Source organism: Tamandua tetradactyla, chromosome 4 (assembly GCF_023851605.1).
Source record: "Tamandua tetradactyla isolate mTamTet1 chromosome 4, mTamTet1.pri, whole genome shotgun sequence".
Classification (NCBI taxonomy): Eukaryota; Metazoa; Chordata; class Mammalia; order Pilosa; family Myrmecophagidae; genus Tamandua; species Tamandua tetradactyla.
The window spans coordinates 5,061,005-5,086,741 of NC_135330.1; the positions used below are offsets into that span (position 1 = coordinate 5,061,005).

A 25,737-nucleotide genomic window follows, 5' to 3' on the forward strand; every position below is an offset into this window, starting at 1 on the left:
AACACCTCCTCCAGGCAGTCAGCATAGAATGTGTGAGGGAGGGATGTGGCACAAGAATTTCTACTCTTTAGCACACGACTATCCTGTTTCCTCCAGATTACTTTAAATGTCTCTGCTCTGAATTGAGGAAGCTGTAAATTTCACTCGCTGAATAGCAGCAAGCAGCATCCTGAGTCCAGATATAAGAACTCCAGATCTTATGTTCCCTGTTTTTGGCTTCCCAGATAAATTGAGAAATTCTATCTGTATTTAAGAGATCTAGGGGTGGTTTAGCTTGTAGTTAATTTATAGACACGCTCCTAGTCATCAGCCTTGATTCAACACAGCCCTCTTTCGGGGCAAATTTCTAAAACATTTTTAACTTAGGTCATGAAGGCAGGAGAGAGAAGCTTTATTATTAGCTTATTTAGACAGTCAAAATTATCCTGATACAAAATACAATACTTGGGGAGCTAAAGAGGATAGGCATTTGCCTTACTGTTACTTTTAATGAATCCTGCCTCATGACCATTACAAAAAATAGGCTGTCCTGGAGCTGTTTTACAGATAACCCAGACCCGATCTGAGCTTCCTGATCAGAAATCAATTAAATGAATGATTATAACTACCTCCTCCCCCAACCCTACCCAACCCCACAAAAATTCCCCAACTCAAGATTTTGTTTTTCACTCCAGGTATCTAGATGACTAAAGATGCAAAGTGTAATATGAAGCAAATTGTAGATGTGAGGCTGAAAGAGCTCTACTCTGATTTTCTAAAAGTATAAAAGCCCATTTGTGTGTTTTCTCTACCTGACTTGGCTTTTTCTTGCCATTTGAATAATTTGACATAAATTGAAACCAGGTTTTCCTATGGAAAGTTTCAGCTTGATAAGGGAGTAGAAGTTTCTTTTGATCAGTGTTTATTTTTATATTGCATCCCAATAGGACAAAGATGTCTTTATTTTGAATCTGCATAATGTTCACTGCCAAACACTTGCTCATTTAATGCATTTGGCCATCACTTCTGTATAATAAAGATCAACTCTTGGCTCTCTGGTCTCTTTATGCTCTGCACAACTTTAAAACTTTTTTTTTTAATTGGAACTAAGAATTTCCTGCACAAGGCCTGCAATACCTCCCCTCTTCACTGGCATACCAGCCTCTATTTCATCCTGTGTGGAAAATTAGGTGAACATAAATACTAAAATTATAACATATATAGGCAGGGGAGCAGGGCACATCAAGGCTAAACAACACCAACTAATGTGAAATCTGATTACTGTCTTCATCTCAGTCAAAATAAAAATTACCCAATTATACCATTATTACCATGAGAAGAATGAGTATGTTCTCATCTATTAATATCTATTGCAGATGGCACCTGAATTGATCTAAGAGCTGAAAGTCTTTAGCTCCAAATACTAGTAACATGCTTAACTATAGCAGAGTCAACATAGAAAAAGACAATTGTACTGATACATTTTGTAATTGGCTTATTGTTCTTCCCTTTAGAATGTCTACAACACAAAGAACAATGAATTTATTTACTAGGCTTGTTTATATATCCCTGTTTTTAAGATAAAGCCCATCCCATGAGTCATCCTTTATACAATATTTTTCAAAGTGGTGCAAAGACCACCTACACCAAAATCACCCGTGTGTGTGTATGTGTGTAGGATACCTTGCTAAAATGCAGGTTCTTAAAATAAATCTGATCTGGAGTTAGGGGCCTTGGAAGCTGAATTTTAAACAAACTCTTAAAGTTTTCATATTTAAATGTAAGAACACCCCTTTATATTTTGCCTATAATTCATCCATCAAGAAAATATGGAGAGCATTGCCATGGTGGCTCAGTGGCAGAATTCTCACCTGCCGTGCCAGAGACACGGGTTCAATTCCCAGAGCCTGCCCATGCTAAAAAAAAAAAAAAATATATATATATATATATATATATATATATATATATATATATATATATGGAGTACTTAAATATAACTGACACTTACTAGGTGCTGATATAGTGTCTAGGATGAAATTCCAGCTCCCCAAAACTCACAGAATAGTGGACAAGACAAACATTTAGGTGAGCAACTAAGTTACTCTATGGTTAAATGTCAAATAGAAATAAAAATATTGTTTGATGCACAAGGATAGAAATAACATTCTTCCTGCAAACAATAGAAAAGACTTAGAGAAGTTATATTTGCTTAGAGTGGCTATTACTAGTGAGCACTTCTGTTGTTAGATATTACACTAAACACTTTACATATATTATCTCACTTATTCACAGCACTAAACTACCCTATGGGGTGTTTAACTCTTTTTATTGTGTAGTATAACATATATACAAACCAAAGAAAGAAAAAAACAATAGTTTTCAAAGCACTCTTCAACACATAGTTACAGGACAGATCCCAGAGTTTGTTATGGGCTACCATACCATCATCTCAGATTTTTCCTTCTAACTGCTCTTGAACATTGGACGCTAGAAGGAATATATATTCTTTTATCTTCACGTCAATTTTTTTTTCTTTTTTGTGAAAAATAACATATACAAAACAATAAATTTCAAAGCAGCACAACAGTTAGTTATACAACAGATTTCAGAGGTTGATATGGGTTGCAATTTCAGTTATAGATTTTTACTTCTAGCTGCTCTAAGATACTGGAGACTAAAATATCAGTTTAATGATTCAGCAATCATATTTGTTAAACCCTACCTTCTCTGTATAACTCTGTCATTGTCAGGTTCATGTGTCAACTTGGCCAAGTGGTGGTACCTGTTTGGTTGGGCAAGTGCTGGCCTGTCTGTTGGCAATGAGGATATTTCATAGAATTAAATCATGACCATGTCAGCTGCATCCACAGCTGATTCCACTTGTAATCAGCCAAAGGGGAGTGTCTTCTGCAAAGAGTGATGCTTAATCTAATCACTGAAAGCCTTTTAAGGAGGATTCAGAAGAGACAAGCTCTCTTCCTGCTTTGGCTGGCAAGCCTCTCCTATGGAGTTTGTCCAGACCCTCCATCGGAATCGTCGGCTTCACAGCCTGCCCTGCGGATTTTGGACTCTGCGTTCCCACGGTCATGTGAGACACTTCTATAAATTTTATATTTGTGAGTGTTCCCTGTTGATTTTTTCTCTAGAGAACCCTAACGAATACATCTTGGTACCAGGAGTGGTTTTTCAGAAACAGAATCTTAAAAATGGGTTTTTATGAATGGTTTTCTACTCTGACTGGACTCAAAGGCACTAAGGACTCTGATTCCCATAATCAGAATGACACTCCCAGTCCATGGAGTGAATTGGCAAAAGAGCTGGTCAACATAACACCATTTGATTCTCCTAATGCTTCGCTTGTATGAAGCCAGGCTCTAGGGGATAATGTTTTTGACACCTTTCCAGGGTTTTGTAGAAATAAGAGATATAGAGATGTTGGGTGGTGGTTGTTAGATTGGCTACATTAAGGAGTGAAAGGATGGGCTTAAGGCTTCAAACGCGAAGCTTAAGTGCCGTCTGACAGATGTATCCTGAAGGAAAATCTTATTTTTATAGCCATAGATGTGAGATCTCTGAAAATCAGACTCAGAATCTTATTGTTAGAGTAGCAACTTTACAACATAAACTGAAATCTCAGTGTTGCATGGTGTCTGCCATTAAAGTGAGGGCATTCATTGGAAAGGAGTGGGACCCTGAAAAATGGGATGGTGACATATGGATTGATAATGATGTCGGGGGTAAGGTTGAAACCCTAGATCATGCTGAGTCTTCTCCAGATAACCCTTAATAGTTTGCCCTGAGGACATTACCACCCCACCTCCAGCCTGCCTTGAGGAGTTGGGCCACCCAACCTCCTCCTGAAGGGATTAGCCCTAGAGTGATTAATCCTGTTTCACCAGATGAAACTGCAAATGAAGGCCCTGAGGCAAATAGCTTGGAAGATATTTCTAATTCTTTTCACGACCCACCCACACCACCCCTCATTTCTTCCAGACCTATAACTAGACTAAAGTCCCAAAAGGCCCGTAAAGTTGAGGTACAAAGTATCACACATGAGGAGGTATGTTATATTCCAAAAAAACTGTGAGTTTTCCAATTTATATAGACAGAAATCAGGGGAATATGTGTGGCAATGGATTTTAAGGATGTGGGATAATGGTGGGAGGAATGTAAGGCTGGATCAGGCTGAATTTATTGATATGGGCCCACTAAGCAGAGATTCTGCATTCAATGTTAATAGCTCAAGGGGTTAGAAAAGGTATTAACAGTTTGTTTAGGTGGTTGGTTTCAACATGGATCAAAAGGTGGCCAACATTACCTGAGGTTGAAATGCCAGAACTGCCCTGGTATAAGGTAGATAGATGAGGGGATCCAGAGGCTTAGAGAGATTGGAATATTAGAGTGGAAACATTCTTATGTTTCCATAGAAAGCCTGTTCTTACACCCCAGGAATGTCCGGAGGATGCATCTTTTACCAGAACAGTGAGAAATAAATTTGTGAGACTAGCACCATCATCCCTGAAGAGCACTGTGGTTGCACTTCTCTGTAGGTCAGATATTACTGTAGGAACTGCTGTCACTGAGCTGGAATCCTTAAACACAATGGGGATGACGGGATCCCGAGTTGGCAGAAGCCAGGTGGCAGCACTTAATCGCCAAAGATAGGGAGACGAGGCTATTATAATAGACAGCAAATTCAAAGCAGGCGTCAGAATTATATGGCATGCAGAGATTTATAGTGTTGGCTAGTAAATCATGGGGTACCTAGAAATACAATAAAAGGGCAGTCTACTAAATTCTCATTCAAGCTGTATAAACAAAAGAGTTCTAGGTCAAGTGAACAGAAAGAAGTCTAACCTGAATTACAAAAACACAGATTCACGGCCCCTTAATCAATTTCCAGACTTGAGACAGTTTACAGACCCAGAGCCTCTTGAATGAAGGGGAGGCCAGGTCCCTTTGGGAGAGAACCCTGTTATACTGCCACAAATTTATACTATTAATTTTTCTCCAAGCTTTCCCCAAGGAGAACAACGGCCTTTTACCAGGGTAACTGCGCATTGGGGAAAAGGAAATGATCAGATATTTCAGGGATTATTAGACATTGGTTCAGAAATGACATTAATTCCAGGGGACCCAAAACATCACTCTGGTCCACCAATCAGAGTGGTGGCTTATGGAGGCCAGGTGATCAATGGAGTTTTAGCTCGGGTCCATCTCACAGTGGGTCCAGTGGGCCCCTGGACCCATTCTGTAGTTATTTCCCCAGTTCCAGAATGTATAATTGGTATAGACATACTGAGCAACTGGCAGAATCCCCACATTGGCTCTCTAACTCTTGCAGTGAGTGCTATAATGATGGGAGAGCCAAGTGCCCCCTAGAACTGCCTCTACCTAGCAAAATAGTAAATCAGAAGCAATGCCGGGTTCCTGGAGGGATTGCAGGGATTACTGCCACTCTTAAGGACTTGAAGGATGCAGGAATGTTGATTCCCACCACATACCCATTCAACTCTCCTATTTGGCCTGTGCAGAAAATAGATGGATCTTGGAGGATGACAGTGGATTACCGTAAACTCAACCAGGTGGTAACTCCAATTGCAGCTGCTGTTCCAGATGTGGTATCATTGCTTGAGCAAATCAGTACATCCCCTGGTACCTGGTATGCAGCTATGAATCTTCCAAATGCTTTTTTCTCAATAGCTATTAGTAAGGACCACCAGAAACAGTTTGCTTTCAGCTGGCTAGGTCAACAATATACTTTCACTGTCCTACCTCAGGGGTATATCAACTTTCCAGCCCTATGTCATAATCTTGTCCGCAGGGACCTTGATCGTTTCTCCCTCCCACAAGACATCACATTGGTCCATTATATTGATGATATCATGTTGAGTGGACCTAGTGAGCAAGAAGTAGCAACTACTCTAGACTTACTGGTAAGGCATTTGCTCTTCAGAGGATGGGAGATAAATCCAACAAAACCACAGGGGCCTTCCTCCTCAGTGAAATTTCTAGGTGTTCAGTGGTGTGGGGCATGTCAAGATATACCTTCTGAGGTGAAGGATAAGTTGCATCTGGCCCCTCCTACAACAAAAAAAGAGGCACAATGCCAAGTTGGTCTTTTTGGATTTTGGCAACAACATATTCCTTATTTGAGTGTGCTACCCCAGCCCATTTATCAAGTGACCAGAAAAGCTGCTAATTTTGAGTGGGGACCTGAACAAGAGGAGGCTCTGCGACAGGACAGGTCCAGGCTGCTGTACAAGCTGCTCTGCCACTTGGGCCATATGATTCAGCAGATCCAATGGTGCTGGAAGTGTCAGTGGCAAATAGAGATGCTGTCCAGAGCCTTTGGCAGGCCCCTATAGGAGAATCACAACGCAGACCCTTAGGATTTTGGAGCAAAGCCTTACCATCTGCTGCAGATAACTACTCTCCTTTTGAGAAACAGCTTTTGGCCTGGTACTTGGCCTTAGTAGAGGCAACACTTAACCATGGGCCGCCAGGTTACCATGAGACCCAAGTTGCCTATCATGAGCTAGGTGTTGTCTGACCCACCAAGCCATAAAGTTGGGTGTGTGCAGCAGCACTCTATTGTAAAATGGAAATGGTATGTATGAGATAGGGCCAGAGCAGGTCCTGAAGGCGCAAGTAAGTTACGTGAAGAAGTGGCCCAAATGCCCATGGTCTCCACTCCTGCCACATTACTTTCTCTTTCCCAGACCAGAGCTCTCTCTTGGGGATTTCCTTACAGTGAATTGACTGAGGAAGAGAAAACTCAGGCCTGGTTTACAGATGGTTCAGTACGATATGCAGGTACCACCCGAAAGTGGACAACTGCAGCACTACAACCCCTTTCTGGGGTGTCCTTGAAGGACAGTGGTGAGGTGAAATCCTCCCAGTGGGCAGAACTTCGAGCAGTGCACTTGGTTGTTCATTTAGCTTGGAAGGAAAACTGGCCAGAGGTGCGTTTGTATACTGATTCCTGGGCTGTTGCTAATGGTTTGGCTGGATGGTCAGGGACTTGGAAAGACCGTAATTGGAAAATTGGTGACAAAGAGGTCTGGGGAAGAAATATGTGGATAGACCCTTCTGAGTGGGCTAAAAACATGAACATATTTGTGTCCCATGTGCACACCAGAGGGTGGCTTCAGCAGAGGAAGGTTTTAATAATCAAGTGGATAAGATGACCCGTTCTGTGGATACCAGTTAGCCTCTTTCCCCAGCAACTCCTGTCATTGTCCAATGGGCTCATGAACAAAGTGGTCATGGTGGTAAAGACAGAGGTTATGCATGGGCTCAGCAACATGGACTTCCACTCACCAAGGCTGTCCTGGCTACAGCCACTGCTGAGTGCCCAGCCCGCCAGCAGCAGAGACCTACACTCAACCCACGATATGGCACCATTCCCCAAGATGACCAGCCAGCTACATGGTGGCAGGTTGATTACACTGGACCACTCCCTTCATGGAAGGGGCAGCGATTTGTTCTAAGTGGAACAGAAACATATTCTGGATATGGGTTTGCTTTCCCTGTACACAATGCTTCTGCCAAAACTACCATCCGTGGGCATACAGAATGCCTTATCCATCATCATGGTATTCCATATAGCATTGCTTCTGATCAAGGAACAAAACTTCACAGCAAATGAAGTGCAGGAATGGGCACATGCTCATGGAATTCTCTGGTCTTACTATGTTCCCCATCATCCAGAAGCAGCTAGATTGATAGAACAGTGGAATGGCCTTTTGAAAACTCAATTATGGTGCCTACCAGGTGTCAATACCCTGAAGGGCTGGGGTAATGTTCTTCAGGATGCTGCTCTGAATCAGCATCCACTGTATGGTGCTGTTTCTCCCATAGCCAGGATCCATGGGTCCAGGAACCAAGAGGTGGAAATGGGAGTGGTACCACTCACTATTACCCCTAGTGATCCACCAGGAAAATTTTTGCTTCCTGTCCTTGCAACCCTGAGCTCTGCTGGTCTACATGTTTTAGTTCCAAAATGGGGAGTGCTTCCACCAAGAGAAACAACAATGATTCCATTCAACTGGAATCTAAGACTGCCACCTGGTCACTTTGGGCTACTTATGTCACTGGATCAACAAGCCAAGAAGGGAATTACATTATTGTCAGGGGTGACTGACCCCGACTACCAGGGGGAAGTAGGACTGCAACTACGTAATGGAGGTAAAGAAGAGTTTTCTTTGAATGTAGGAGATCCCCTAGGGCATCTTTTAGTACTACCATGCCCTGTGATTAAAATCAATGGAAAATTGCAACAACCCAATCCAGGCAGGACTACCAGTCGGTCTGAAACTTCAGGATTGAAGGTGTGGGCCACCACATCAGGCAAAGAACCATGGCCAGCTGAAGTGTTTGCTGAGGGTAAAGGGAACATGGAATGGGTAGTCAAAGAAGGTAGTGATAAATATGAACTTCGACTACATGATCAGTACAGAAACGAGAACTGTAATGCTGTTTTGTTCACGTTATACTATTTAAGTTGTAAGATATCAAGTTTAAGAATGAATATTAGACTTCCAGAGAAGATGGCGGCTTAGTAAGACGTGCGGATCTTAGTTCCTCCTCCAGAACAGCTACTAGGGGAGTAGAAACAATACAGAACAGCTCCCGGAGCCACGACAGAGATCAAAAAGACAGCGTACCCCATCCTGGAACGGCTGACTGGCTGAGAGAACCCGCTCCGGTGAGATCGCCGAGGGGCGCGGGGTTCCCCGGACGGGGCGGCAAGCGGCCGGAGTCCCTCCCTTCCTGCTTCCCGGGCCAGCTGGGACAATTGGACAGGCGGTCCCCTCAAGCCGCGGTGGCTGGTGCCCCCCCCACGCGTGGCCCCCCGGACCAACTGGGAGAATTGGATCAGAGATCCCCATGCCGCGGAGAATGGTGACCGGGGTCCCTTCCAAACACGTGACTTCCCAGTCCGGCTGGGAACGGTGCACTCTCTTGGGCCGCGGCGGCTGGCACCCTCCCGCCACGCTTGGCGCCCGGGGCCGACTAGGAGATTCAGACGGGCACTCTCCCGGGCTGCGGCGGCCGGCGACCCTCCCCGCATTCGGATCCCCGGGACAGCTGGCACTCTTCCAAGCCGCTTCGGCTGGTGAACCTCCCCCAGGGCGAGAGTTTTCCAAAGTTAAAGGACCCACAGCACCTTTTACTGGTGGGACCCGCAGACAAACGTGTGCCACGAGCGCCACCTACTGGGCAGGATAAGAAAAACAGAACCCAGAGATTTCACAGAAAAATCTTTCAACCTGTTGGGTCCAATACCCAGGGAAATCTGACTAAATGCCCAGAAGCCAGCAGAAGATAACGGATCACGTTCAGAAAATTGAAAATATGGCCCGGTCAGAAGAACAAACCAATAGTTCAAATGAGATACAGGAGTTGAGACAACTAATGCTGAATATACGAACAGAAATGGAAAACCTCTTCAAAAAAGAAATCGGTAAATTGAGGGAGGACATGAAGAAGACATGAGCTGAACAAAAAGAAGAAATAGAAAAACTGAAAAAACAAATCACAGAACTTATGGAAGTGAAGGATAAAGTAGAAAAGATGGAAAAAACAATGGATACATACAATGATACATATAAAGAGACAGAAGATAGAATTAGTGATTTGGAGGATGGAACATCTGAATTCCAAACAGAAACAGAAACTATAGGGAAAAGAATGGAAAAATTTGAACAGGGGATCAGGGAACTGAATGATAATATGAAACGCACAAATACATGTGTTGTGGGTATCCCAGAAGGAGAAGAGAAGGGAAAAGGAGGAGAAAAACTAATGGAAGAAATTATCACTGAAAATTTCCCAACTCTTATGAAAGACCTAAAATTACAGATCCAAGAAGTGCAGCGCACCCCAAAGAGAGTAGACCCAAATAGGCGTTCTCCAAGACACTTACTAGTTAGAATGTCAGAGGTCAAAGAGAAAGAGAGGATCTTGAAAGCAGCAAGAGAAAAGCAATCCATCACATACAAGGGAAACCCAATAAGACTATGTGTAGATTTCTCAGCAGAAACCATGGAAGCTAGAAGACAGTGGGATGATATATTTAAATTACTAAAAGAGAAAAACTGCCAACCAAGACTCCTATATCCAGCAAAATTGTCCTTCAAAAATGAGGGAGAAATTAAAACATTCTCAGACAAAAAGTCACTGAGAGAATTTGTGACCAAGAGACCAGCTCTGCAAGAAATACTAAAGGGAGCACTAGAGTCAGATACGAAAAGACAGAAGAGAGAGGTATGGAGAAGAGTGTAGAAAGAAGGAAAGTCAGATATGATATATATAATACAAAAGGCAAAATGGTAGAGGAAAATATTATCCAAACAGTAATAACACTAAATGTTAATGGACTGAATTCCCCAATCAAAAGACATAGACTGGCAGAATGGATTAAAAAACAGGATCCTTCTATATGCTGTCTAAAGGAAACACATCTTAGACCCAAAGATAAACATAGGTTGAAAGTGAAAGGTTGGGAAAAGATATTTCATGCAAATAACAACCAGAAAAGAGCAGGAGTAGCTATACTAATATCCAACAAATTAGACTTCAAATGTAAAACAGTTAAAAGAGACAAAGAAGGACACTACCTACTAATAAAAGGAACAATTAAACAAGAAGACATAACAATCGTAAATATTTATGCACCGAACCAGAATGCCCCAAAATACGTGAGGAATACACTGCAAACACTGAAAAGGGAAATAGACACATAAACCATAATATTTGGAGACTTCAATTCACCACTCTCATCAACGGACAGAACATCTAGACAGAGAATCAATAAAGAAATAGAGAATCTGAATGTTACTATAAATGAGCTAGACTTAACAGACATTTATAGGACAGTACATCCCACAACAGCAGGATACACCTTTTTCTCAAGTGCTCATGGATCATTCTCAAAGATAGACCATATGCTGGGTCACAAAGCAAGTCTTAACAAATTTAAAAAGATTGAAATCATACACAACACTTTCTCGGATCATAAAGGAATGAAGTTGGAAATCAATAATAGGCAGAGTGCCAGAAAATTCACAAATACGTGGAGGCTCAACAACACACTCTTAAACAACGAGTGGGTCAAGGAAGAAATTGCAGGAGAAATTAGTAAATATCTCAAGGCGAATGAAAACGAAAACACAACATATCAAAACCTATGGGATGCAGCAAAGGCACTGCTAAGAGGGAAATTTATTGCCCTAAATGCCTATATCAGAAAAGAAGAAAAGGCAAAAATTCAGGAATTAACTGTCCACTTGGAAGAACTGGAGAAAGAACAGCAAACTAACCCCAAAGCAAGCAAAAGGAAAGAAATAACAAAGATTAGAGCAGAAATAAATGAAATTGAAAACATGAAAATAATAGAGAAAATCAATAAGACCAGAAGTTGGTTCTATGAGAAAATCAATAAGATTGATGGGCCCTTAGCAAGATTGACAAAAAGAAGAAGAGATTGGATGCAAATACATAAGATCAGAAATGGAAGAGGAGACATAACCACTGACCTCACAGAAATAAAGGAGGTAATAACAGGATACTATGAACAACTTTATGCTAAATAATACAACAATTTAGATGAAATGGACGGGTTCTTGGAAAGACATGAACAACCAGCTTTGACTCAAGAAGAAATAGATGACCTCAACAAACCAATCACAAGTAAAGAAATTGAATCAGTCATTCAAAAGCTTCCTAAAAAGAAAAGTCCAGGACCAGACGGCTTCACATGTGAATTCTATCAAACATTCCAGAAAGAATTAGTACCAACTCTCCTCAAACTCTTCAAAAAAATTGAAGTGGAGGGAAAACTACCTAATTCATTCTATGAAGCCAACATCACTCTCATACCAAAACCAGGCAAAGATATTACAAAAAAAGAAAACTACAGACCAATCTCTCTAATGAACATAGATGCAAAAATCCTCAATAAAATTCTAGCAAATCGTATCCAACAACACATTAAAAGAATTATACATCATGACCAAGTAGGATTCATCCCAGGTATGCAAGGATGGTTCAACATAAGAAAATCAATTAATGTAATACATCATATCAACAAATCAAAGCAGAAAAATCACATGATCATCTCAATTGATGCAGAGAAGGCATTTACAAGATTCAACATCCTTTCCTATTGAAAACACTTCAAAAGATAGGAATACAAGGGAACTTCCTTAAAATGATAGAGGGAATATATGAAAAACCCACAGCTAATATCATCCTCAATGGGGAAAAATTGAAAACTTTCCCCCTAAGATCAGGAACAAGACAAGGATGTCCACTATCACCACTATTATTCAACATTGTGTTGGAGGTTCTAGCCAGAGCAATTAGACAAGAAAAAGAAATACAAGGCATCAAAATTGGAAAGGAAGAAGTAAAACTATCACTGTTTGCAGACAATATGATACTATACGTCGAAAACCCGGAAAAATCCACAACAAAACTACTAGAGCTAATAAATGAGTACAGCAAAGTAGCAGGTTACAAGATCAACATTCAAAAATCTGTATCATTTCTATACACTAGTAAGGAACAAGCTGAGGGGGAAATCAAGAAACAAATCCCATTTACAATTGCAACTAAAAGAATAAAATACCTAGGAATAAATTTAACTAAAGAGACAAAAAACCTATATAAAGAAAACTACAAAAAACTGCTAAAAGAAATCACAGAAGACCTAAATAGATGGAAGGGCATACCATGTTCATGGATTGGAAGACTGAATATAGTTAAGATGTCAATCCTACCTAAATTGATCTACAGATTCAATGCAATACCAATCAAAATCCCAACAACTTATTTTTCAGAAATAGAAAAACCAATAAGCAAATTCATCTGGAAGGGCAGGGTGCCCCGAATTGCTAAAAACATCTTGAGGAAAAAAAACGAAACTGGAGGTCTCGCGCTGCCTGACTTTAAGGCATATTATGAAGCCACAGTGGTCAAAACAGCATGGTATTGGCATAAAGATAGATATATCGACCAATGGAATTCAATAGAGTGCTCAGATATAGACCCTCTCATCTATGGACATTTGATCTTTGATAAGGCAGTCAAGCCAACTCACCTGGGACAGAACAGTCTCTTCAATAAATGGTGCCTAGAGAACTGGATATCCATATGCAAAACAATGAAAGAAGACCCGTATCTCACACCCTATACAAAAGTTAACTCAAAATGGATCAAAGATCTAAACATTAGGTCTAAGACCATAAAACAGTTAGAGGAAAATGTAGGGAGATATCTTATGAAACTTACAATTGGAGGCGGTTTTATGGACCTTAAACCTAAAGCAAGAGCACTGCAGAAGGAAATAAATAAATGGGAGCTCCTCAAAATTAAACACTTTTGTGCATCAAAGAACTTCATCAAGAAAGTAGAAAGACAGCCTACACAATGGGAATCAATATTTGGAAATGACATATCAGATAAAGGTCTAGTATCCAGAATTTATAAAGAGATTGTCCAACTGAACAACAAAAATACAGCTAACCCAATTACAAAATGGGAAAAAGACTTGAACAGACACCTATCAGAAGAAGAAATACAAATGGCCAAAAGGCACATGAAGAGATGCTCAATGTCCCTGGCCATTAGAGAAATGCAAATCAAAACCACAATGAGATATCATCTCACACCCACCAGAATGGCCATTATCAACAAAACAGAAAATGACAAGTGCTGGAGAGGATGCGGAGAAAGAGGCACACTTATCCACTGTTGGTGGGAATGTCAAATGGTGCAACCACTGTGGAAGGCAGTTTGGCGGTTCCTCAAAAAGCTGAATATAGAATTGCCATACGACCCAGCAATACCATTGCTGGGAATCTACTCAAAGGACTTAAGGGCAGAGACACAAACGGACATTTGTACACCAATGTTTATAGCAGCGTTATTTACAATTGCAAAGAGATGGAAACAGCCAAAATGTCCATCAACAGACGAGTGGCTAAACAAACTGTGGTATATACATACGATGGAATATTATGCAGCTTTAAGACAGAATAAACTTATGAAGCATGTAGTAACATGGATGGACCTAGAGAACACTATGCTGAGTGAGTCTAGCCAAAAACTAAAGGACAAATACTGTATGGTCCCACTGATGTGAACCGACATTCGAGAATAAACTTGGAATATGTCATTGGTAACAGAGTCCAGCAGGAGTTAGAAACAGGGTAAGAGAATGGGTGATTGGAGCTGAAGGGATATAGACTTTGCAACAGGACTAGATACAAAAACTCAAAAATGGACAGCACAATAATACCTAATTGTAAAGTAATCATGTTAAAACACTGAATGAAGCTGCATCTGAGCTATAGGTTTTTTTTTTTCATCTGTCTATTTGTTTGTTTGTCTTTTTTTTTGTACTATTATTTTACTTTTTTCTCTATATTAACATTCTATATCTTTTTCTGTTGTTTTACTAGTTCTTCTAAATCGATGCAAATGTACTAAGAAATGATTATCATGCATCTATGTGATGATATTAAGAATTACTGATTGCATATGTAGAATGGAATGATTTCTAAATGTTGGGTTAATTTCTTTTTTTTTCTTTAATTAATAAAAAAAAAAAAAGAATGAATATTACCCAAGGATTTGCACCCTATTCTGGAGAGATTTAATGTGTTTCCAGTTATATGCAGGGCAGTTGAGTATTGTTAGGTGAAAGAAAATATGTGTGTGTTATTGTTTTATATTTAGAAATTAGATATGATTTAAGGCGATGTGTATAGTTCCCAAGTTGACAAGGAATGGACTGTCATGGTCAGGCGCATGTGTCAACTTGGCCAAGTGGTGGTACCTGTTTCTCTGGTTGGGCAAGTGCTAGCCTGTCTGTTGCGATGAGGACATTTCATAGAATTAAATCATGATCACGTCAGCTGCATCCACAGCTGATTGCATTTGTAATCAGCCAAAGGGGAGTGTCTTCTGCAATGAGTGATGCTTAATCTAATTACTGGAAGCCTTTTAAGGAGGATTCAGAAGAGAAAGACTCTCTTCCTGCTTTGGCTGGTGAACTTCTCCTGTGGAGTTTGTCCAGACCCTCCATTGGAATCATCAGCTTCACAGCCTGCCTTGCAGATTTTGGACTCTGCATTCCCACAGTCACTAGAGACACTTTTATAAATTTTATAGTTGCGAGTGTTCCCTGTTGATTCTGTTTCTGAAAAGAACCCTAACTAATACAAACTCCATCACCTTTGATCTTTCTCCTGCTCTTTAGCTATATTTGGGCTATGGCCATTCTACCTTTTTCATGTTGGAAGGGGCTGTCAATAACATGGGATAGGGAGATGGAACTATCTGATGTTCTGGAGAGGCTGGACCCTCTAGGTTTCAGAATTTATCTGGTCCAGGGACCCATCTGGAGGTTGTAGGTTTCTGGAAAGTTACCCTGGTGCATGGAATCTTTGTAAATCTTATATATTGCCCTAGGTGTTCTTTAGGATTGGCTGGAATGGTTTTGTTTAACTGAAGCTTATGTAAGAGTGACCTCCAGAGTGGCCTCTCGACTCTACTGAACTCCCTCAGCCACTGATACTTTATTAGTTTTACTTCTGTTCCCCCTTTTGTTCAGAATTGGCCAAGTTGATCCCACATCACCGGTGAGACTTTCACCCGTAGATGTCATGACCCATGTAGGGAAGGCAATGGTTTCACTTACAGAGTTGAGCTTAAAGAGAGTGAGGCCACATCTGAGCAACCCCTATGAGGTATTTGAAAGAAAATTTATTCAGACAGATGAGGCTTACCTGAGGGTACAGTGCAGACCTTGAGTTCAAACACATGCTCTTAACCACTACACTCTCTTCCCTCCATTTTAGCTCGGTCTGGAAGAATGAAGATTCTCCAGGCTGAGGAGGAAGAATTGCAGCTATTCCAGCAAGGGACACAATAGGTACAAAATAATTGGTAATATGCTTGAATTGCCTGAATGTGTGTGCTTTTCACATATCTCTAGATTTCAAAAAAATATCATTCTAAGGTATATGCAAATAGTAGACTATAAAAAGGCTTATGAAACTAGGATATTATCTTTTAACAATAAAACCATTAAGAGAATTCTAATTAACATATATTAACATGTTCTTCCCTTTTTCCACACAGCTACTCCTCTAAAATGCCCACAGATATATATTTATACAATTTCTAAAGATGTGCTTCATCCCCTAAAGAATATAAATAGTTTAAATGCTGAAATAATTTAGGTAAAACTGCTTTTTGATATTGCCCTATGTATCTGTGACATGCATTGTTGAGTCCCACTGAACCAGTGGCAGGATGCACCCTGCAAGAAAAAATAGGGGGTACCCAGCTCAGACTGCCCTAAACCTCCCCACACCAGGGCTTGAGATTCTGCAGAAAGAAACCATGGACAATAGGGTGATCGGTCCTTAGGCATTTATTTGGGGAACTTACAGAGAGCTTCAATTGCCTCATGACAAGTGAGACCGCAAGAAAATGACTCAAGTATGCCTGCACCTATGGCAACCACTCTTCACACTATGGGGCTGGGAGACAGGTGGCTGAATGCCAGAGCTTGCATGCAAGTTTGGGAAAACATCTGGCTATGTTCTCTTTTCTCAAAACAAGATGTGCCTGGGGTGGAAAGTGTACAAGGTTGTAGCAGCCAAAGTTAATGTGCTTCCTGGGAGCTAGGGGGAGGGGTGGGGGCAGCGGGAGAGCAGGAGCGAGGTCAATCCCTGTCAGGTGGGAGGTGCTATATGTACTATACAGGTATAGTACTATACAGGTACACATGGATCTTTGTTCCCGTGTGCCCAGTCTTTCTAGGCCTTTGTCTTCCTTTCTCTTTAGTTAATATCATTTGAAAAGGGGCGGACCAGACATGACTTATTTATGAGTGAGAGAGGAAACCATCTCTCCCCAGAAAGCAATAAAATTCTCATGGAATGCCAATCAGACACAACAAGGGCCACTTCCTGGCAGAATTCTCCTTTTTCTAGCAGCCCAACTCAATTACTGGATTAGTTTTCCTTTGCATTCCAGATCATAAAGAACTAGATTCAATTGGGGGAAAAAATACTCCATAAGAACCCTTAAAATAGATGTGGTTTGGGGTTGAATCTTTTTCTTCAATATAAATAGTTTGGCTACCATTTTGTTTTTCGTAACCTATTTGAAACTCCCCATGTACATAGCATATTTTAACTAACTTTAGAAACCAAGCTGGACTCCTACCCCCTTCAGGAAGTCTTCTTGACCAAAACCACGTTTCTGTTATGTAAAGCCCAGTACGTGCTAATTATTATTTCAAAAAAATTAAGATGTGTCTTCACTCAAACCATATTCCAAAGTAAAGTTAAATGGATTTAAAAGTTTAATGTAAAAATAAAAACTATAAAATGCCAGGTAAGCAGTTTCCTAATTTGATGGGAATAAATGCAAAGCCAAAGTTTTTAGAACTGGCCAGCAGTCCCTTTGTGGGTCACTGGCTTTGTTTCCAGGCGGAAAGACTGACTAGGAAACTCCTCCCCAGAGTGCCCATCCTCCCAGAATTTGCCTTCTAGGCAAAAGCAGCTTGAGATGATGAAAACCAAGTAAACAACTGTCCCACAGCCTCGGGCAAAGACCTACCAGCTTTCCTTCCTACAGAGGAACACCCAGGAGTGGGGAGAAGGCCTGTCTCTTGGGGAGTGGTGGGGGCACTCAAATTCCTGTAAACAGGGAACTCATAAGGTCACTAGCAAGCATAAACCCAGGACATGACGCAGACCCCGAAATAACAGGAGGGCCAAGAGCTTTGCATTCACTTTGGACTGGCCTTCTTAATAGAATGGCTGAACTCTGCAGGAGAGCACCAGCCAACACAAAGTCAATTTGCAAACATTATGAAAGGCATTTTTTTGTTTGGGTTTGCTTGGTTTTGTCAGCTTGTAACACTCAAGAAAATCTCTGCCATATCATTTGCTGTATACAAACTCAAGACACTGACATCTCAGAGAATAAATTCCAGAGCTAACATTTTGAAACATTAAAATGTACAGTGTACAACTGTTACCAAACAATGGCTATGGATTCTTCTGCCTGAGGTACTCAATAACCAATTCCTGAGACACCGAGGTTTCAAGGACAAATATAGTTTATTAATACTTGGTGTGTGGTAGGAGAGCAGATGGCCTAGCAGCCCAAAATCTGTCTCCCTGGGTTCAAGGATTTTAAGGATTTTAGCAAAGGGAAATGAGGTCATTTCAAATAGCAAGTTCAAAGCAGGAAAGGAGACAGTCTTATTATCAATAGAAAACAGGGAGGCAGAGCTATCACTTCCACACTAAAGGTGGAAGCCCAAAGGGAGGGAGACAAATTATCTTTCAACAGTAGAGTCTAGCTGATACAATTAACAAATGGTTGGGGCAAATTTTTCATTAGTATTAGGGCCTTTGTCCTAAAAGAAAATGACCAGGTAAAAGGAGTAACAGCTTTTACAGTCACAAAGGCAAAAGATAAGGGCTTTTACAATCATGTCAGATATCAGGGTAGCTGAATTTCAGGTATTTCCCTCTGTTTGTGCCAATATAACAGAAAACAAAAAGGAATATTTATATAATGATTCAGTAAGCAAAGTCATCCCTTAAATCCTAATTTCTCAGTTACACAACAAAAGATTACAGGACACTCAAAGAAAGAAGAAATAATGACCAATCCAAAGAAAGAAGACAAAAATCCAGAAAACATCAACCAAGAAGACCAGACTGTGGATATACTGTAAAAAGACTTAAAAAATTATCTTCAATATGCTAAAAGAGATGAAGGAAAATGTAGAAAAATAACCAAAGGATATCAAAGAAACAATGAATGAACAAATGAGGATCTCTTAAAAGAGACAGAAATTTTAAAAGAGAATCAAACAGAACTACTGGAGTTGGGGACTATAATAACTAAAATGAAAAGTTCCAAGGAAGGCTTAAACAGCAAATTGGAGCTGACAGAAGAAGAATCAGTGAACTTGAAAACAAGACAATTGAAGTGAGCCTGGCTGAGAAGAAAAAAGAATTATAAAAAGTGAAAATAGGGCGGGCCACAGTGGCTCAGCAGGTAAGAATGCTTGCCTGCCATGCCCAAGGACCCGGGTTCGTTTCCCAGTGCCTGCCCATATAAAACAACAACAACAAAAAAGTGAAAATAGTATAAGAGGCATGGTACAGCACCAAGCATACTAATCTATACGTGAAAGTCCCAAAAGGAGAAGAAAAAAAGAAAGAGGAAGAAGGAATAGGTAAATAAATAATGACACAAAACTTCCTAAATGTAGCAAAAGATGAATATTCTCCAAGAATCCCACGGAATACAAAACACTTTCTCAGATCATAAAGGAATGAAGTTGGAAATCAATAATAGGCAGAGTGCCAGAAAATTCACAAATATGTGGAGGCTCAACAACACACTCTTAAACAACCAGTGGGTCAAGGAAGAAATTACAAGAGAAATCAGTAAATATCTCGAAACAAATGAAAATGAAAACACAACATATCAACTTATGGGACGCAGCAAAGGCAGTGCTAAGAGGGAAATTTATTGCCCTAAATGCCTATATCAAAAAAGAAGAAAGGGCAAAAATCGAGGAATTAACTGTCCACTTGGAAGAACTAGAAAAAGAACAACAAACTAACCCCAAAGCAAGCAAAAGGAAAGAAATAATGAAGATTAGAGCAGAAATAAATGAAATTGAGAACATGAAAACAATTGAGAAAATCAACAAAACCAGAAGCTGGTTTTATGAGAAAATCAGTAAGATTGATGGACCCTTAGCAAGATTGACAAAAAGAAGAGAGAGGATGCAAATAAAAAGATCAGAAATGGAAGAGGAGACATAACCACTGACCCCACAGAGATAAAGGAAGTAATGACAGGATACTATGAACAACTTTATGCTAATAAATACAACAATGTAGATGAAATGGACAACTTTCTAGAAAGGCATGAACAACCAACTTTGACTCGAGAAGAAAGAGACAACCACGGCAAACCAATCACAAGTAAAGAAATTGAATCAGTCATTAAGAAGCTCCCCAAAAAGAAAAGTCCAGGACCAGATGGCTTCACATGTGAATTCTACCAAACAATCCAGAAAAAAATTAGTACCAATCCTGATCAAACTCTTCAAAAAATTGAAGAAGAAGGAAAGCTACCTAAAAATTCTACAAAGCCAGATAAAGATATTACAAAAAAAAAAACTACAGGCCAATCCCTCTAATGAATATAGATGCAAAAATCTTCAACAAACTTCTAGCAAATCGAATCCAGCCACATATTAAAAGACTTATATATCATGACCAAGTAGGATTCATCCCAGGTATGCAAGGATGGTTCAACATAAGAAAATCAATTAATGTAATACACCATATCAACAAATCAAAGCAGAAAAAACACATGATCGTCTTGATTAATGCAGAAAAGGCATTTGACAAAATTCAACATCCTTTCCTACTGAAAACACTTCAAAGGATAGGAATAGAAGGGAACTTCCTCAAAATGATAAAGGGAATATATGAAAAACCCACAGCTAACATCATCCTCAATGGGGAAAAACTGAAAATGTTCCCCCTAAGATCAGGAACAAGACAAGGATATCCACTATCACCACTGTTATTCAACATCGTGTTGGAAGTTCTAGCCAGAGCAATTAGACAAGAAAAAGAAATACAAGGCATCAAAATTGGAAAGGAAGAAGTAAAACTCTCTGTTTGCAGATGATATGATACTATATGTCGAAAACCCCAAAAAACCCACAGCAAAACTACTAGAGCTAAGAAATGAGTAAGCAAAGTGTCAGGTTACAAGACCAACACTCAAAAATCTGTAGTGTTTCTGTACACCAGTAATGAACAATCTGAGGGGGAATCAAGAAATGAATTCTATTTACAATTGCCACCAAAAGAATAAAATATTTAGGAATAAATTTAACTAAAGAGACAAAACACCTATGCAAAGAAAACTACAAAAAACTGTTAAAAGAAACCACAGAAGACCTAAATAGATGGAAGGGCATACTGTGTTCATGGATTGGAAGACTAAATATAGTTAAGATGTCAGTTCTACCAAAATTGATTTACAGATTCAATGCAATACCAATTAAAATCCCAGAAACTTACTTTTCAGAAATAGAAACACCAATAACCAAATTTATCTGGAATTGTAGGGTGCCCCAAATAGCTAAAAATATCCTGAGGAAAAAAAATGAAGTCGGAAGTCTCACGCTACCTGACTTTAAGGCATATTAAGAAGCTACAGTGATCAAAACAGCATGGTACTGCCATAAAGATAGATATATTGACCAATGAAATTGAATAGAGTGTTCAGATATAGACCCTCTCATCTATGGACAATTGATCGTTGATAAGGCAGTCAAGCCAATTCACCTGGGACAGAACAGTCTCTTCAATAAATGGTGCCTAGAGAACTGGATATCCATATGCAAAAGAATGAAAGAGGACCCATATCTCACACCCTATACAAAAGTTAACTCAAAATGGATCAAAGACCTAAACATTAGATCTAAGACCATAAAATTCTTAGAAGAAAATGTAGGAAAATATCTTATAAATCTTATACTAGGAGACGGTTTCCTAGACCTTACACCCAAAGCAAGAGCAATGAAGAAAGAAAGAAAGAAATGGGAAGGCCTCAAAATTAGACCCTTTTGTGCATCAAAGAACTTTGTCAAGAAGGTAAAAAAACAGCCTACACAATGGAAGACAATATTTGGAAATGACATATCAGATAAAGGTCTAGTATCCAGAATTTATAGAGATTGTTCAACTCAAAAACAAAAAGCCAGACAACCCAATTACAAAATGGGCAAAAGACTTGAACAGACACTTCTCAGAAGAGGAAATACAAATGGCCAAAAGGCACATGAAGAGATGCTCAACTTCCTTGGCTATTAGAGAAATGCAAATCAAAACCACAATGATATATCATCTCACACCCACCAGAATGGCCATTATCAATAAAACAGAAAATGACAGGTGATGGAGAGAATGTGGAGAAGGAGGCATACTTATTCACTGTTGGTGGGAATATCAAATGGTACAACCACTGTGGAAGGCAGTTTGGTGGTTCCTCAGAAAGCTAAATATAGAATTGCCATATGACCCGGCAATACCATTGCTAGGTATCTACTCAGAGGACATGAGGGCAAGGACACAAACAGACATTTGCACACCAATGTTTATAGCAGCATTATTTACAATTGCAAAAAAATGGAAACAGCCAAAATGTCCATCAGCAGACGAGTGGCTCAGCAAACTGTGGTATATACGTACGATGGAATATTATGCAGCTGTAAGACAGAATAAAGTTATGAAGTATGTTAACAACGTGGATGGACCTTAAGGACATTATGCTGAATGAGATAAGCCAGAAACGAAAGGCAAATACTGTATGGTCTCACTGACATGAACTGACATTAGTGAATAAACTTGGAGAATTTCATTGGCAACAGAGACCATCAAAAGATATTGGGTAATTGGAGCTGAAGGGATACAGATTGTGCAATAGGACTGAATGTTAAAACTCAGAAATGGACAACACAATACTACTTAACTGTAATACAATTATGTTAAAACACTGAATGAAACTGAATGTGAGAATGGTGGAGGGAGGGGGGCTGGAGGCACAAACAAGATTGGGGGGGAGGTTGGACGATGGAGACTGGGATGGTGTAATCTGGGAATGCCTGGGGTGTATAATGATGGTGACTAAATGTACAAATTTAGGAAGTGTTTTTGCATGAGGAAGAACAAAGGAATGTCATTACTGCAGGATGCTGAAAATAGATAGCAATTAATATTTTAAAATTTCACCTTATGTGTGAGACTAAAGCAAAGTATGTTTATTGGTACAAAGTTTGTATTTTGACTAGTGCATTTCCTAATATAACTTATTTAGGCAGCTTAACTGAACACCATGAGTGCATGGAACCTTAAGTAGGACATGGGATTTTGTTGGTTTGTCCAGAGTGATGCCCCAGTGGATCCCAGAGTGATTTGAATAGTGAATAGAGGGGTGTCTGCAGGGTCCCCTTGGGGGAATGGTGGAGAGGAGAAAGGGTTCAACTTCCCCAGGTTGAATTCTTGATGTTCTCGCAAGCAGTGTGGACAACCAAGGCTATACGCTGGGCCCCCAGTCTTCGGGTTTGTTCTATGAAACTTAACCCCACAAAGGATAGGTCAAGTTTACTTAAAATTAAGCCTAAGAGTCACCCCCAAGAGACTCTCTTTTGAGCTCAGATGTGGCCTCTCTCTCCAGCCAACACAACAAGCAAACTCACCACCCTCCCCCTGTCTACGTGGGACATGACTCCCAGGGGTGTGGACCTTCCTGGCAGCGTGGCACAGAAATCCTAGAATGAGGTGGGACTCAGCATCGAGGGAGTGAGAGAACCTTCTCGACCAAGGCGGGGGGGGGGGAGTGAAATGAGACAAAGTGTCAATGGCGGAGAGATTCTAAAGAGAATTGAGAGGTTATCCTGGAGGTTATTCTTACACATTAAGTACATATCACCTTGTTAGTCAAGATGTAATGGAGAGGCTGGAGGTAACTGCCTGAGAACATGGAGCTGTGTTCTAGTGGCCATGTTTCTTGAGGATGATTGCATGGTGGTGTGGCTTTCACAGTGTGGCTATGTGACTGTGAAAACCTTGTGTCTGTTGCTCCTTTTATCTACCTTGTCAACAGACGAGTAGAACATATGGAATAAAAATAAATAATGGGGAGAACAAATGTTAAAATGAATTTAGTTTGAAATGCTGGTGATCGGTGAGGGGGAGGGGTGGGGGTATGGTATGTATAAATTTTTTTTCTGTTTTCGTTTTATTTCTTTTTCTGGATGGATGCAGATGTTCCGGGAAATCATCATAATGATGAATATGCAACTATGTGATGATATTGTGAATTACTGGTTGTATATGTAGAACAGAATGATCAAAATAGGAATGTTTGTGTTTGTTAGGTGTTTTTTGGTATTTAAAAAAATAAAATAAATTAAAAAAGAATAGCCTCCAGCATAGCCTCTTGACTCTACTGGAACTCTCTCAGCTACTGATACCTTATTTTGTTACAATTCTTTTCCCCCTTTTGGTCAGGATGGCATTATAGATCCCATGGTGCCAGGACCAGACTCATCCCTGGGATTCATATCCCACCTTCCCAGAGAGACTTTCACCCCTGGATGTCATTTCCCAGGGAGTAAGGTAATGATTACACTTGTAGAGTTTGGCTTAGACAGAGGTAGGCCACATCTGAGCAACAAAAGAGGTTCTCTAGATGTAACTCTTAGGCATGCCTATAGGTAGGCTAAGCTTCTCTTCTACATAAACACATTTCACAAGAGCAAGCCTCAACAGGGATTAGCCTATTGACTATGGGGTCCCTCTTGTCCTTTCCCCTCAATTATGTATCCTGGTATTGTAGTGGTACTGATAAGTTCTTCAGGACCTTGTATTAAACTCTGTTTTCTTGGACTTTACACCAAAGCACAAACAACAAAAGAAGCAGCAGATAAATGGAACTTCATCAAAATTTTTTAAATGTGTGCATTAGAGGACTTTATCATGAAAGTATAACAGCAACAGTTTGGCAGTTCCTCAGAAAGTTTAGTAAGGAATTACCATATGATCCAGCAATCCTACTTTTAGGTATTTACTCAAAAGAGATGAAAGCAGGGATTTGAACAGATATTTGCATACCAGTGTTCAAAGTAGCATTATTCACAATTGCCCAAATGTGGCAAGTGCCCATCAACAAATAAATGGATAGACAAAATGTGCTGTATACATACAATGAAATATTATTCAGTCATTAGAAGTAATGAAGTTCTGATTCATAAAACAACATGGATGAACCCCAAAGACATCATGCTGAGTGAAATAAGCTAAACAAAAAAACAAATATTGTATGATCTCACTGACATGAAATGTGTTACAAGAAGCATATTTATAGAGTCACAATCTAGATTATAGGTTACCAGGTCTGGGGGTAGGGAATGCAGAGTTAACACTTAAATTGTACAGAATCTCTATTTGGGTTGATTGTAATGTTTTTGTAATGGATTTGGTGATGGTAGCACAACATTGTAATTAACAGCACAGAATTATATATGTGAATGGGGTTAAAAAGGGAAATATTAGGTCATGTATCTGTAACTAGAATAAAAACTAAAAGGAAAAACAGTACTATGCAACCCAATGAATCCTATTTAAAAGATGGACTATAACAGTGCAATTATTAAAATGTTCTTTCATAAATTATAACAAATGTACCACACTATGCAATATGTTAATAAGAGAGTGGTATATGGAAACTAGGTATCTTATCTATTTCATGCATGATATTTCTATAAACCTTCAACTTCTCTAACAAAGAAAAATATTAATTAAAAAAAAAAAACAACTTCACAAACCAAACTCTGCCAACTTAAGACTTTTCTTCTGTAGCTTCCTCATCTCTCTCAGCCTTCACAGAACTGAAGAGAGTTAGAGCCTTGCTCTGGATTCAGTTTTGGCTCAAGGGAATGTTGTGTCTGGTTTGATTTTCTAGTCAGACCACCAAAAACTTTCTCCACATCAGCCATAAGGCTGATTTCCTTATCATTTGTGTGTTCACTGGAGTAGCATTTTTAATTTCCTTCAAGAACTTTTCCTTTGCATTCATAACTTGGCTAACTGTTTGGTGTAAGAGGCGAAGCTT

The 25,737-nt window shown here is 39.8% G+C and overlaps 1 protein-coding gene across 2 annotated transcripts in view; it reads right to left on the reverse strand.

Moving 5' to 3' along the window:
- The window catches only part of LOC143679809 (uncharacterized), a 113,843-nt gene that overhangs the window by 35,207 nt on the left and 52,899 nt on the right, over positions 1-25,737 (reverse strand). The window lies entirely within an intron of this gene.